The sequence below is a fragment of the Falco punctatus genome, assembly GCF_963210335.1.
Source record: "Falco punctatus genome assembly, chromosome: Z".
In the NCBI taxonomy this organism is placed as follows: domain Eukaryota; kingdom Metazoa; phylum Chordata; class Aves; order Falconiformes; family Falconidae; genus Falco; species Falco punctatus.
The window spans coordinates 58,967,084-58,981,187 of record NC_137586.1 but is presented as its reverse complement, the minus strand read 5'-3'; positions in this window follow the sequence as shown (position 1 = coordinate 58,981,187).

Here is a 14,104-nt window from a genome sequence, read left to right as displayed (position 1 = left end):
TTGGAAGTAAAATTTGTTTACACAGTGATCCATTTAAGTTGTATTTAGAAAAAGCTCTTAGCTCCATTTATTTCAAAAATCATCATTTAGTTCAAATATTTTAGAGCAAAACTGCAAGAAAAATATGCAAGAGCAAAAAATTTGGTAGCCGTCTTTACAAAACAATGTAAATTGGGATGGATACCTAAATATATAGAAGAAAATTCAGTACTCTGTATAGCAGAAATTTAACTTGATAATTTATGTCCATCTTTTGTATGTAGGCAGATTCTTCCTTTCAACAAAGTAAATTGCTAGAAACAGAAGTAGTTAATTGAAATTGGTACTTATAATTCTTAAGACTTATAATTCTTAAGAAAATGCTTAACTGATTAAAACTAAATAACATACTTAATATGGGTTTGTGTAAAAAAGTTTTTTTAAAGTTGTCCATGCCCAATGTTTGTTGGTACTAATAAACTGGCTGTTTTCTTTACATTTATACATTTATTTTATAGAATAAGGCAGAGTGCATAGCTGTGACTAATGCTATAGTATTTAATCTTAAAAAATAAGAATCCATACTTTAATTATGACATTTCAGTAAAGCTTCTAGAAACATTAGTTGTTATTTTTCCTTCTTTTGTGCTTTTTTTAATCAAATTTTTTTCTAAAAAATATTTCTAAACAATGTGATTTTTGTTTACTTTAAAATGCTTAGGTGAGAACTAACAAGTCTTTGAACTTGCATATTCTTTTTGAACTTACGGATTCAATTTCATCCTTTCTATGCAGCAAACTGTTTTCTTTATTGTGCAGTTTAGTTTATCAAAATGGTAAACTTACACAAAGAAGTAGCCTAAGCATACAACAGTATGAGTTAATGACCCATAAGGATACTGTCTTAGCCTTTATTTATGTACAGGAATATTAGGTACTACTGCTAACATGGCTGAGGTTAAGGCTATAACTCTTTTAGGTGTCAAAATGAGTGTGTGTGTGTATCTATGTGCATGCATGCACATACATGTGACCTGGCCTGGCACACAGGACAAAGCTCCAAAGAGTTACATGTACCTTCTAACTGTATCCCATGGCAGGGACTGTACAGGGTGAAAACATATAGGATTGGAGCACTGGGAGACATTTTGTTTCAGAGAGCTACCAGCCTTCTTTGAGCACCTGGAAAAAGTCAAAATATACTTCCATCCTACATCCTTTGGGGAAAGTATTTAGGAAGTCTTTTCCCCATGCTACCAATAAAAGAACACCTAGAAATTAATCTAGTCAATCTAGTGTTACAGTATCTTATTTAATTCATGTTATCAAGTCTGTAAAGATATAATTATGAATTCACAGCCTGACTTACAACAAAAAAAATTAACCGAGAAATTAAAAGGCAATATTTTTGCTATTTTCTTCCAACTTAGAAGTAACCATGTTGTGTTTAAACACCAAGTATTTATGGGTTTAGGTTTTGATTTTTCCACCAGGAGGAAAAAAAAACAAAACAAAACAACAAAACAACCAAAAAAAAACCACAAAAGAAAAAAAGAAAAGAAAAGAAGTAACCAAAAAGTATTCTAACCATTTTGGTCTTACTTTAAAAAAAAATCAAACAAACAAAAACCCCACATTCAATAATGACTACATACTTCATCCAGCTATCTTTTAAGAGAAAAGATTAAACTATGCTAGTTCTTTGATCAAAATGCCTTAAAGGTTAAGAAGTAAACAAGACCTTTCTGAAATGTTAAGTAAAATATTTAAGCAAAACCATATATAATGACACTCTTTGTGATGTCTTTTATTGTTGGACCTTTTGCATCCTGCCTTGAGATGGCTTCCAAAGACCTTACTATCCTATGTAAAAACCTAGTATTTTGACACTGGGCTTAGATTCAAATTTGGCAGTAGTGAACCTGAAATCTTTTAAGGCAGTGTTTAGGTTCTTCCAGAGGTTGATAATCAAATGAAAATAAAAATGTAAAAAAGTGTTTTATTACTTTTGTCTCTAGATCTTCCAAACATAGAGAAGAACCTTTCTGCGTGAGTTTCTATAGAAAGTTTTGGCAATATTTTTACTGATAAACTAGATCTCAGGAGACATAGGAACCTATCCACAACTTAATTATAATCTAGCTGTTGCCACTAAAATGAAGAGCTCAAAAATCTTTTATAAATTCTTGGTATTTTTTTTTTCTTTAGGATCTTGTAATAGGTAATACGTAATCAGCCTTGAGAACAAAAAAAACTCCAACCATGGTAACGCTTGGCTGCATGTACCAACTTCATTATATTGGTCCACAGCAATCATGTGTTTCAAGCATGCTAGTAGGTTGTATAGCAAGCAGGTGCCATCTATTTGACAATGGAAAGAGTACAGCACAGTAATTTTGAAATTGTTAATTCTAGCTTTGGACACTGTTATGAATCAGGCAATGTCTTTTTGTCATGCAAGAAAACGACATGTGTATATACTTACTTCAAAATAGTAAGATTAGTCTAAATGTCTTGATTGATTTCTTGGACATGACTCTTCTCTAAGTATGATGTAGTCTTTGTAGTTCATAATAGAAAATCACATCCTTTCTTCAGTCTGGAAGGCAGAAAATAACTTGTCAGCTTGATGAACCATTCCTATGACAGTATTTGAAGAGTGATAATCCTTTTTCATGACTCATGTATCCTCATTTTCCTTTAAAATGATACCTTTTCCTGTGTGAAATCACAAGCAAACATGCTTATTCATTGCCTATCAGCCTGACAGTTTGTTCAGACAGTGGAAGATTGGTTTTCAAAGTTATGGAAATATACACTGTTTCCTTCTATCACTTTTTATACAAAACATACAGACCAAAACAGAATTCTGAAGACCAATATATTTCATCTCACACTCTGACAAGAGAATTACTAAGCCACAGTGGATTTTTTTGTTCCAAGTGAATTTCTTTTAGAAGTATAAAACATAAGTGTTAGGTAAGGTTATCTAGCACACACTGAATTACATAAACTTTTTGAAAACCCTCAGTTTACAAAAATAAATATTTTGAACCCTGAATCCTATTCACTTGTGCATCTGTGCATGTTCAGTTTCTATTTTCTGTGCCTCTGGACTGAAAAAGACAACAGAGTATTTTTTTCTTTAATTAAGTTTAAAATTGTGTATTATTTCTACTGCATATCCCAGTTCTGTAAGACACTTCAATTTGTTCTTAATTTTAAACCCCTGTGCATTCATGCTGGTGTTAGTAGCTTCACTTACGTGTTTCAAGCCTATGCATAAAGGTTTTGCTACACCAGGCACTTACCTCTTCTAATTACGACGCTGTTGTATAATTAAAAAACCTCAGACCTGACACAGAAAAAAAAAAAAAAAAAAGGCAACCAGAGAAAGGAGCTCTAAATTCCAAAATTCATAGATGTCATCTAAGAATTTTGTAATAGTTGCTCACAATTTGGGAGCAATGCATTTTGTAACTCATATGTGTACTCACACAAACTTCAATAAAAAAGTAGTCAATTGCAATAACATCTGTATTTTTCTTTCTTCCCATGCCAGTGTAATCTTATTTATGTGAGCAAAAACAATAGCCAATTTAGAAAGTAATCAAAAGGAAGAAGAAGAAAAGTACAATTTAGAGAAAGGAAATATCCATGCCAATTGAAGGATGTTTTCTCCCTGGGAATCAACTCATTTTTTATACTGGGAAAGCAGGCATAAATGATCTTACTTTGACAGAAGGTGTATTTCCCTTGAAATCCATAGGTATTGAAAGATAAGCCAGATCAGAATCACTGTTTATTAAGAGCCTTATGAAACTGGGAACATTATGACTTTCTTACTAATCTAAAAATATGTTTAAACAATAACATACATCTAAGTTCAGAGCAGAAATAAAATTGTGTACAAAGTTCAGAGCAAGCATTTAGGTAACACAGCACCATATTATCACATCATTACTGTTAATGTTGTGTTGGTATATGGTAATGTGCATTAGACTTCAAAGAAACAAGAAAGTATTATCAGAGTTAAGTTAATATTAGTATAATTTTTTAGGTGAAAAGATTTCAGTAAAGAATGTGTTAAACAGTCTGCTGGGTAGAGCTGGGATTAGATACACACCTATGCTTCAGATGTGGAATTAAGAAGAAATCTTTGTAGCATAATTGAGGAGAATTAGATTTCTTCTACTATGGGAAAAAGGAAATTTACTTGTTACAGCAAAGATTAGGTAAACTTGGTTACAAAAGCTGACAGATTTATTTGTTGAACATCCTCTAAAGTAAAAAGATATAATTCTTTTTCTTACCTGGAATTAAAAAAAATAATGGGGTACTAACAATTTCTTAGATAAATAATAATAAATATTTTCTCCTTTGGATAGTCATGAATGGCTGGTGGTAGAAAAAAAACTCTAGTGCAAAAGACCTTGAACTGATTTAATTTACATGTAACAGTAGATCAATTGCAAACCAACAAACAAAACCCAAACAAAACCAACTGTAATTTATGTGGGGCTTTTTTTATTTCAAAAATATATGTTTTAACAAATGAAGGAATTTACTAGTCATACTAATGAATTAAGTTAGCTGGACTGGAATGCAGAGGAGTTTAAAACTCTAACTGGAAAATGGAACACAAACAAAGGGTAAAAATTATGTGGAATGGTTCAGATATTGAAATTAACACCTCACAGGAGATGTTAAGAATAAACAATGTAAGAGAAGCTTCTCATGTAAAAGAAGTGAAAGCATGAGCCATGAAAGAAAGAAAGCAAGCTAAAATTCAAGGTTTGGGTTAAAGGCAGATTTGCCAGAAGTAAAACTAAAACCTTAGCAGATGTAATCTTTTAGCTAATCTTCAACTATCAGAAGAATAAGGGGGTAGGGGAGCAAAGGAGGAAAACCCCCATTTCTTAAGTAAGGATATTCAAAGTTCCCTAAGTAAGCTAAATAAATATTTTGTTTTATTTTCAGTAATGTCATTGATGCTGAACACTAAGAAAAAAGCAATGCTTCTAATAAGAAGTAAGTTTTTCCACAAGATGAGTCAAACTGTAAGACACTTACACATTCAAACTCAAAGGGCTAGATGTAACTCCATATGATTCTTTCGGAGTCAGCAGATCAATTCAGAGGTTCAGCAGTTAAAAATTGTAATAAATTTCTCGTGTGGAAGGTAGGGGTGAAGGAATTACATAACTGGCAAATATAAAACAGGCTACACTGTTTATTGATTCAAGAAGAGGAAAGAAAGATTCAGATACTGCAGGTTCATTATTCTTTCTTAATAGATCTTGCCAGACTATATAAACTAAAAGATAATGTTGGCAAAGGAACAAATGGATATAAAATGAGTATTAAAAAAATTAGTCTGGGTATTAGATGGATGTTTGCAGTCATCAGAGCAGCATACTTGAGGAATAGGCTTCCCACTGGAATAGGGAAGTAAAACTAGTATCTAATTTTAAGACAGAGCTTAATTCCTTTATGAATAATATTGCATAATGTGATTTTGTTTGATGAGAAAAGAACTTAATATCACTCCAGTGTAATGCACCTGATCTCCGAAAGTAATTGTATGTGATAAAAACGAATTTAAGTCCCTTCATCTTAATATATTTTCAAGCCACAATCCAAAATTCTCACCAGCAATAGTGTTTATTCCTTAAGTTTAACAGGAAAACAACCCCCAAAGTGAAAACTGAAAAAAGGGTTATATTCCCTAATCTAATCATACATGAATGCAATCACCTACTGCTGACACAAAGGTCCATACAAAATGTCATAAGGGATGGACAGCTGTACTGCACATACTGCTGTATTCCCTGGCTCTGTCTCAGTCTTACCTGGCATCTGTTTAACTAGAAAATAAGTTATTTATACAAAATATCTCCAGTTCTTCTCTGAATAACACAGATGATGTTTAAAAGAGTATTTAGACTGAACAAAATGCCCTTTTCAAGCATTTTATGATTAAGTTAAAGTATGAATTTGCCTGCTGAAAAACATAATAAATTTCTAACCATAGTGATCTTGATGAGTACTTAGGCAATAAAATTAAGAATGTTTGGCAAGAATAGAAAGTATCAGAGAGTTTCATATCATGATACTGGGCCTTATTAGATCAGTAATATTGTACATTGTTTACCACCTAAGTGTAATATGGTCTGGGGGGGGGGAAACAAGCCAAACCGTGTAACTTTGGCTAAGCCAGGCTAGCATATTTTTCTGATTTTCTGCTAAAAGTAATCCTAAGCAGGATCACCACCCCAAAGAGTTTGGGTTCTCCTGGTTCTTTCTCATGCTTTTACCTCTCCACTTCTTATTCTGATTTTTTTTTTCTTTAATTCTTTCTTTCACAATCCCCAAATTCAACTATCTTCATAGCCAATTACATGGAATGTGTTATAAATAAATACTGCAAAAATGTACTTGTAGGTGGGCCTTTACACTTTGCTGTCCACCTTCTGAACATTCAGTCTCACAAAGGACCATACTTGTAGCAGCATGTCCCAGGGTTTAGCAAATCCAGACTCCATTTAATAAGGGAAAGTAACATTAAAATAGTGGTGACATTTTACCAATCATCACTGAAAAGAATGATGTTGCAGAATTCAGCATCTTCCTTACTTCTATCAATTTTTATTCCTTTCAGCAAGTGGTATCTTCTGCTCTTTTTTTTGGAATCCTGCCTCAAGGTTTCTACATGATAAAGAGAATATTTCCAGCTGCTGCTTACTAAATTCTTCACAAGAAAGATTCTTTCCAAGACAATCTGTGTGGTTAAGTCAGCAAATGGACTTCTGCACCTCAGCTTTTTGAGACCAAACTGTAAGAATTCTTACCAGAGTTGTATGTGGCTTTAAACTGGGCTACAAGGAAGGCTGCAATGCTTTGTGTGTAACTCTGCATAATGCTACATGTGGACCAGTAACAAAAAAAAAGATGGAGCAGCTTATGCATCTCTGAATGCAGGAGAAGTTACTGTGATTCAGCAGAAGGTTCAGCACCAAGACCTCTGTAAGCACCAAGGTACCCACTCCCAGTATAAAAAGTGAAGTTTTTCTGTTCAGCAAAAAAGGAAGAATGCAAAACTATCATGACAGTATGATGGAAGTAGCCTTACCTTTCTACTTCTAAAGTGTTCATGACTTGCAGGACAAGCAGAAAATATGTACGTAAAACTAAATTGTTCCTCTTTTCCATTTAAACAATTAAACATGACACTCTCACAGATAATTGTTATCCATTACATTCTTGTATGACTACATTGTTTGTCATAAGCTCTAACATGAGTCTCACTAACTCTTAAAGTCTCTTCTGGGTTCTTATTTTTTTTTACATTTTATTTCTTCAAGTCATTTTTACATCTCCATATTCCCAGCATCACACTTAATTCTACCCTAAGCTTTGCAACTATGTTTTGCAGTTTAAAATTATCTGATTTGTTCTTTTCTAATACAAAACAAGTAAGTGAAATGTTGGGAAAACCAATGAGTAAGATGAAAAAAAATATTTTAACATGAAATTCAATTATTTCTTACTTCATACTTCCCCACAGTTTCTTTTAATATATGATATTAGCTAAACATAATGCACTAAACACCTAGAGCCAAATTGCATTTGGCACAAATTTGTAGCACTTCAGTTCAGTTGCAGTACCTTGATAGAGGCTAAATTGAGTGACATGTATCACTTTAATTAAAAAAAAAAATGTAAAAATACCGTTGACTTCAATAAGACATGAATTACCCCTTAAAAAATGAGTTTTTCTGAAGAAATTAGTCTGATACAATTTGATAGAACTAATTTACTTTAAAAGGAACATTTGCTGAAATGGAGAGTCCTATTCAGTGCAAATGAAAACTTATCCCAAACCCATAAAACAAGAAAATACTTACTTAACCAGTACTATCATGATTTGTTCATCCTTAATGCTTTCTTTGCTAGCCCAAAAAGTAACTCCCAGAACAGTTCAGGCAGCTGATATTCTTATTTGTTTTACCAACTCCATGAAGCCCAAAACTGCAAAATATACTGCCAACACCAAACATGCAACTATACTCAGCTATATCATAATTTCTATTCAAAACTGAGGTTTCAGTAATTGATGACTGTGTCTCTTTGTGTATTGCTGATGAACTCAGCAGTGCTCACATAAGCTGTCATCTAGTCATCCACAATAACTGTTGAAGAAGTCCCTGCAGTGAGAGATAATTTCAGGAGAGTGAACTTCCTGCCATTTATGGAATTAGTGGATGGGACCCCTGGAAAACTGCCCACAGGGATAAAGATTCTGAAAAGGGCTGACAGCTCTTTAAAGACATTCTTAGAGCACAAGAGTTCTCAATTCACATATCTAAGAAAACAGGCAAGGAAGGCAGTAGGCCAGCATGGCTGAGTGAGAACCTCTTGGTCAAACTGAAGTGTAAGAAGGAAAGTAATAGGCAGTGGAACCTGGGACTTATATCCTGGGAAGAATATAAGGATGGGATCATGAAAGCTAAAGCAGAGCTGGAGTTGGGTTTGGTAAGAAATGTGAGCAATAATAAGAAGGGATTCTACAGGTACACTGATGAGCAAATGAATATGAAAGAAAATGTACCCCTGAGTAAATAAAACAGGAGAACAAGTGACAACTGGAATGAAGAAGTAACCATATCCTCGTCTGCATAACAAAAGCCTGGCCAGCAGGGCAAGGGAGGTGGCACTCCCTCTCTGCTCTCAGAAGACCCCACCTGGAGCACTGCATCCAGCTTCAGAGTCCCCAGCACAACCAAAGCATGGATCTGTTGCAGTGGGTGCAGAGGAGGACCACAAAAATCATCAGGGTGCTGGGACACCTTTCCTCTGGGGAGAGGCTGAGAGAGCTGGCGTTGTTCAGCCTGCAGAAGAGAAGGCTCCAGGAAGACCTTATTACAGGTGTTTCATGTATAAAGGGACGTTATAAGAAAGATGGAGAAAGACTTCTCCCCAAGGCCTGTAGTGACAGCATATGGGGCAACGGTTTTAAACTAAAAGAGGGTATATTTCGATTAGATATAATGAAGATTTTTTATCTTTTTTTTTTTTTTTTTTTTAAGAAGGTGGTGGTGAGACCCTGGAACAGGTTGCCTGTAGAAGGTGTGGATGCCCCATCACTGACAGAGTCCAAAATCAGGTGGAACAGGGTTTTGAGCAACCTGATCAAGTGAATGGCAGGGAGGGGTGGACTAGATTATCTCTGAATCTTCTTTCTAACACAACACCAATTTATTGAAAATTAAACATGGAGCTTGAACAGTCTAAAGGAAAGTCATATGATCCTGTGATAAATTCTCTATTGTGTTCTGAACAGAACTGAGGATTGAAATTTGCAATGATCTTTTCCAGTTGTTGCAGCAAACAGCGGGTGCCTTTTCCCACATGATTTGGTTACTAATAACATGCATTCATTGTATTAATATTGATATAACTGGTAGTTTCTCCACCCCTATGGCAAATGAGTTGTTACTGCTAGTTTAAAGATAAGTAATACACTGTATTTGATAAAATGGTCTTACAATAGTGAATACAGTGTATTACTTTATTTCTCAAATCGGCACAATTCTTGCCCAACAGGCTATAGAAAAAGAATTTCAACCTGATTAAGTCTTGACATGACATGTCATGAAAACAAAAAGATAACCGTGAATGAAGGTTTTTGAAAGATTTAAAGATTTGAAATGTTAGTTAATTATTGCCTTGTTTTATTTCAAATGAATTTATCTGGTATCTGGTATCTATACATGAGAAACACATGTATAGAGGAGTATATAGATGTGCGTGGTACCAAGGTGGAATAAAAAAGGCAACCACATCTCAAAGAGAATTGTAAGTCTTAGAAAATTTTCCTCTACACTTTTCAAGCTTTGTGTTTAATTTTCAAGATATTTGGGTAAGCATTCACATATTTTGTGGAATAACATTTGCATTTTCCATATCTTTAATATTTTATTTTTAAATATTTTGAGGTGTTTCTCTTGATTTTCTGTAATGTTGCCTCAGAAACCACAAGGCAGAGTCCTTAAGGGGATCACCTTTGCTTCCTTTAAAAATTATAAGGTAATTTCTTTTACATCTTCTGCTCTGCAGGACACTGAAGCAAAAGAGCTGAAAGGATGTTTAAAAACCTTGCAATAAAATAAATATAGTATAACCAAAGCATTTAACATTTTGATCTAGGACCTCTGACATGGGACTTTCATGCCTCTGATTTTTTGGAAAATGAGGGTGATCCTTTTTTCAGACATGCCCTGAAATGACAATGTCTTTATCAATAAACACAACAATTCAGCATGAGTCAGCAACAGGGAGGTGGTGAATATAAAGTTTTGCCACCTTCCAGAAAATACTAACGTAAGCAATTCTATTTGTTTAATTTTTTTAAAAAAACCTTTATAAGTACAGTTTTAGGTGTGTTGGGATGCAGTGCAAGCAATTTCAAAGCTTTTTTACAGCTTACTAAATCATTTACACAGTCAGCCTTAATAGAAAATACTCTTTCTAAATGAAGTAAAATAGATTGATTATAGAATACTTCACCCTTCTTTAAATTTACACAGATCCAGTAAAAATTTGCTTTATATAACTGCTGTTGACTTACAGCTTTTATTCTTCAGCCTTAATTGCAAGCATTGCAGACTTGGGAAATTTGAAAAGAAGGATCAACAAGTTTATTCTTCCAGTTGTGAAAAACTTTAAAAAATAAGAATCTGAAGGGAAAGAACAATTATTTTAAAATAAGGATAATTACATTGAAATGAATGAATACATAAGAAGTAAAGCTGGAGCTGAAACTCTTTTTTTTTCTGACAATTAACTTCAAAAGTTTTCTTTTATATTTAACTGTAAGTATGCATCCCACATGAGGTTCTATTCATTTTCAATTTGAAGTGCTTAATAAATATTATAATTTCCATTAAAAAAGGTGAAGACAGATGTTGCTGTATATATATTGAGTGGGCTTAGAGTCTGCCTTTGAGTTACCTTTTAAAATACACAACCTTTGAACTAGAAGTTTACTGTCACATTATAATTCCTGTAAGACATTCAGGTTTATAGATTTTTAGGATATTTAATTTTAAAAGGAAATGAAAAATGCAGATAAGTAATTTACAAATGAAGAGTGCTGGTCTTCTTGGTATTTGTATAGCCTATCATTTTCTAAAGAGCTAATCAATGGCAGAAAGCACAGTGTGATAGTCCAAATTGTAAACTTTTATATGTTTCAGATAAAGTCTATGACACAATCAGGTAATTACAGAAAACTAAAAGCTATTCCCTATGAAAAAAACTGGAGTGATATTGTGTTGATCCCTGGAAAAAGGCTTTTTATATAAGTAAATGAGCATCAGCTAAAAAGTAGTGAGTAGAATAGAACTAGTAACTTACATTTTTATCTGCATGAAGCACACATTAATTCACACCACATCAAATATAGTACTTAGTTGTCTCTCAACATGAGTTCCAGAAACACATACCAAATTCATAATACACAGAGGATGTAAACTGACAGAGAGTGAAACTGTAGCACTTCTTCCACTAAGGAGGATAAAACCAATAACACTGAAAAGATTTGAAGACATAATTCAGAACTGGACTCCTTTCTAGTTATATTGTATGATGAGGTTTTATTATAATTTTCATTCTAAAGCAAATAAATCAGAATTTAAAAAAGCTAGAAGAGAAATTTTATGTTAGAAAAACCTCAGTGAGGCACAAAATTAAGAAAGGGAAGGAAGAGCAAAGTTGTTGATTAAAATAGATAATGAAAAAAGTAATATTTTTAAGTTTTTAAATAAATAAGCCAAAACAGCTAAAATATTTGCTGATATCCTTATAATAAGTGCATATATTTCCAAGCACTCTGTCTCTAAAGAACTTGCAGCATGTGAAGTTGGGCACACATATTGATTGCAGGGACTCACCAGGACTAGCATAATCCCATATTTCCTGTAGGATCAGGTACATATCCAGGATCCATGAGATTTAAATTTTCAGGTAGTACTATAGTTCTGAGGAAAAGTTGTACTGTCTTGTACGGCTTTTTTTTTTTTTTTTCATTATAGGGGAACTGTAAGATGAAGAATCTGTACTTTTTAAATTTAATCAGTAAGAAAAAATAATGAAGTTATGCAATAGAAAAAGGCAAGAATTGACTGTGCAGAACTTACTTTCTTCATCTTCAGATGTCTTCAGTTTGGACAACATCCAAACTCCATTTAATTTTTTTTAATGTACTTTGCCCACCACTACAAAAGTTCCCAAATTTTTATCTTTTCTGGTAAAGGGAGCAAAAAGTTTTGATCTATTATCTTGGGCATGTCCTCTGATTTCAACTGGGAACTCTGGATAATGAAAAGGACTGTTCTGTGCATGAGTTTTCTTTGAACTTTGAAGAAATTCAGCCAAGCTCATGCCAGAAAGTATGACAGTAAGTCCTCTGAAGATATTCTCATATTTGTATATCCATTTATGCCAAACCAAAAACAAATCATCAAAAAAGAACATGCAAAAATATTTCTCTTTATTTCTTCCCTTTATTCTTTCTCTTAAATATTATTTATTTATCATAATATTCTATGCTGTATGTCCTTTCATACAGGATGTTCCGTGTTTCTGTCAGAGCTTTCATTACCCTTTTAAAACTCAGACAAAAATGCCAAAGGCATAAGAGACTTCTAATTCTGCAGCCATTTGGTTCCACTTGTGTATTTAAGCTTGCTGTGAAATACAGAGATGGATGAAAACACGTTAACTCTCTTTCTTGTGCCACAGGGTTTGCCTAACATTTCCACCTAACTCATGCATAAACATGCAAAAATTAAGAATTATTATGGCTAAACATTTTAGTAATCCAAATCATTCAAACAATTGCTGAGATTCTTTTGAATGGAAGGCTTTTTAAAAATAGGGGAAAAGGCATCTTTCTTAATTTTTTGCAGAGATGTGGCCCAGTTAATCAGCACTGATTACTCCGGCTTGGCCTCTCAGTTATGTTTGTTAATTAAAGTGCTTTCTAATGAACACTAGCTCAATTCCCCCCATGTGGAGAGCAGGCTGGGAGATGATAGACATCTAAACCAGGATTCTTTTTCACTTGAAAAAATCATAGCTGAATTAATTGAAACAGAAAAAAAGAGTTCATGCTGCATAGTCTTTTTATCTGCAGGGCCCCCTGGCTATCAGTGTGAGGAAGTATCAATGGAGTGAACACCTTTTAGTGGAGTAATCATCATTATGAAGTGCTCGTCAGAAAGGAAGACAAAATGCAATTAAGTTGGATTTACAATCAGGCCAATAATTACTATTCAGATGTCTCAGCTGTATGGAAAACACAGGATTCTGAGCTGTGAATTTTTTTTTTGAATGTGGATTTTTTTGGTCTCCTTTTCTCACTCTCTTTTTCTTTTGAACATTTATAAAATACGTCAGTCATGATGTGGCACAGCTGAATAATTGTCATAGAGTCAAATGCTTGCAGATGGTTAATGGAAACAGAGAATTAAATGAACAGCAGTAAAGAAACTCATGCAAAATTAAAGAACCTTATTGCAAATTTAAAGGGTCATTTGGTTTCATCAAAAATCAAATAATATGAATATGTTATTCTCTGCATGAAAGAGACTATGTTAAATTGTTTTGAGAGCTGAAAAATGAGCAATCAATGGTGTACTAATGAAATTTGTGAAAAATCATCCACTATTGAAATATGGAGTAATTGCCAGTTAGGGACTACAGAAGAAAGCCTGATTTTGGCAACTGAATTTTGTCATTTACCGTTCACTTAAATTATTGAAGTCTAGTCTTTAAACACAATAGGGTCCTACAAAAAATATAAAAATAAGGATTAAACTCAATAGTCTTTACCCTATCCAAATCAAAATATTTCAAAAATCATATTTTTAGAACTTCTTATCATATGCAAGTAATTCAACATTTCAGTAGACATATCACCATTCCAGCAGACATTATATCACCAAAGTACAGAATCAATTTCCACAAAGATCTCCAAGATCTTAAAGCTGAATTATGAGACTAAACTTTCATCTGTTTGACTTTTTTGAAAGACAAAATTGGTAAAACCATTGCAAAGAGA